Source organism: Solanum dulcamara, chromosome 5 (genome assembly GCF_947179165.1).
Source record: "Solanum dulcamara chromosome 5, daSolDulc1.2, whole genome shotgun sequence".
Lineage (NCBI taxonomy): Eukaryota > Viridiplantae > Streptophyta > Magnoliopsida > Solanales > Solanaceae > Solanum > Solanum dulcamara.
The window spans coordinates 25,363,406-25,366,004 of NC_077241.1; the positions used below are offsets into that span (position 1 = coordinate 25,363,406).

General features: G+C 38.2%; 1 pseudogene; it reads right to left on the reverse strand.

The window, feature by feature from the left end:
• Nucleotides 1–1,650: 1,650 nt before the first annotated feature.
• Nucleotides 1,651–1,751, reverse strand: LOC129890875 (5S ribosomal RNA; annotated as a pseudogene).
• Nucleotides 1,752–2,599: the final 848 nt, after the last annotated feature.

Here is a 2,599-nt window from a genome sequence, read left to right on the forward strand (position 1 = left end):
TAACTTCAACATCCCCAAGATTTCATCTTGGACACCATGTCAACAACCATACCAACAAAAACAACCAGAAACATATATACAAGTAAATCACTTCAACATTACTCAATACAACTCCAAATCACTAGCTCAAAACTACGATATCAAAATAGAGTTTTTAACCTTTATTTCACAAATCTTTAACCATACCAAATGGAGGGTCGTGTGGATGCAACCAGAAGAAACAAACACCCTTTTAAAAATAATTTAAAGCCCTGCAACACGCAACCCAACCAGATGCACCCGCAGCACCACAACGACAACCCACTACTCGACTTCGATTTAGCTATAACCACTTCAATTTAGTTTGTTTCTAACATCAAGCATCCTTATGAAATTTTTACACTTCCAACCTTATTTAAGAAATTTAATATACATAATAACAACATCATAAACTCCAATTTGAAAGGGAATCCCTTACCTTTCTTGAAACTCGTGAAACTCGTCGAAACTTGCCTCGAAAGTTCCTTTAGCGCGCATACAACTTTGTGGCTGCTTGCTAACGTTTTGGTGATGATCTAAACCATAAAATTTCATTAATAATACCCTCATACCATCATGGTATACCCTAGATAATTCACTCATGTAAAGAAATTGAAAAACTTACCTTTTTCTCCCCTTGGCTGCCACTAGTTTCTCTCTAGCTCTAGGGTTTCTTCTATTCTTTCTTTCTTTAGAATTTTCTTGAATTTGTTGGAGATAAGCATGTATTTTTGATAAAAATGATTCATACAATATATATGTATATAGGCCACCTTAGTAGGTGATACATTTCATCCTCTAAGTGGTGACACATATCAAGCCCTAAGTAGTGACACATGTCAAGCCCTTATTGGGCCAATACATCCCTTCCTCCAATCACGGGATGCCACGTGGCATGTGGGGGAAGGGGCACCCCCTTTGATCCAGATGCTTCCATGTGGCACTCTCTTATACTTCCACGTGTCACTCTCTCATGCTGCCACGTGTCACCTTCTTTTCTCCCTCGTGGGTTCGTAATCTCATCTTTGTTTACAAATCTATGCAATCCTTGCTTCATAAGCTTGGTATGTACTCAAGTAGCTTAAGTATGTAAAATTTCCAAGTTGGTAGCTTACGTATGTAACACATCTAAGGTAATAGCTTACATAAGTATGCCAGGTCCTACGACTCACTACTTGGCCTCCAATTCCTTCTGGATTCCTATAACTTTATTTCCAATCCCTACCATGGGGTATCACATTATCCTTTCCTTAGAGTTGTTTGATAGCATTATAGCCTATCCGGCTCACATGGTAACTTCTAAGATGCTTTTAAGAACATAGGAATCTTTTAAGAAATTTAAGAAACTTAAGAGGCTTACGATCCTTCCATGAAACTTAAGAGCCTTTCAAGAGATTTAAGAACGCATTCCAAGGTACAAAAATACGGGGTGTAATATCCTTCCCCCCTTTAGTATATTCATCCTCGAATGTGAACCACAACCTTCCTCAAGATCTTATACAGACCATATGGAGAGTTTTTCTGTTCCATTGCAATAACATATACTTCCATCGAGCACTCAATATCAAAATTCCAAAGGTTGGGATTACCTATAGATATAGGGAATAGGTACGGATACTGTGTTTCCTTTCCTCTTTCACTTTCCAGAAGGTCACCCATCCTAGTACTACTCTCACCCAAGCACGCTTAACTTCAGAGTTCTGATGGGATCTAGTGCATTAGTGCTGGTATGATCTCATCCATCCCTTAAGGTCTCCACCAATAGTTCCTCACATGGTCTCAGATACCGCAACTTCTATCTGTTTATTGCTGTCCTCAAGATCCATCCATCCCTTATGGGATTCATTTGAAGTTTAAGCATTCCCATTTACATATGATAGCATCAGTTGATTTTCTCTTACGCTTGTATTTCTATTGTCCACTTCCCTCCTTTTAGGGTGAACCTATGTCATCCTCTATTTATTTTCAACTATTCATGTGCAAATGATTCTATTCCAACATATTTAACATGTTGTCTACACCCCCTGTTAGATCATTTATACTTTAGGTTGCCCCTGTAAGTAACCTTAGTACAATCATGGGGTGCTGAGAATTTTTGATAAATAGTACACACTCTAGTCCAAGTACTGGTACTCGAGTCATATAACTAATGTAGTACTTTAGCCGAAGCCATATTTTATTCATCCTAATCAGTACATTACTAGTGCCTATAATCATGTCCGATTCTCCATTCGGGGGCACTTATATTCTGATGACACATGTTTCACATTTTGTTATCACCTTTTTTTTTTCTCCAAAGGATACCACTTGTTCCTTTAATAATTTCACAATGCCTCAGTTGTTTTGCAATTTTCCATTCCCTATCCTTGAGGGATCCCACTATTTCCAAAGTGGAGGTACATATACACAATACCCCTTTCTGCTTCATGAGCTTTCATCCTTATCGTGTACCCGATGCTAACTCCTAATCTTAGTCACAATCACATTCTTTAGTTACTTGTTTACTAGGTTCTACGTACTTCCATGATGATCCCTATTATATTCACACTACATTCTGCTCATGGTCAATCCCAGAGGGTAA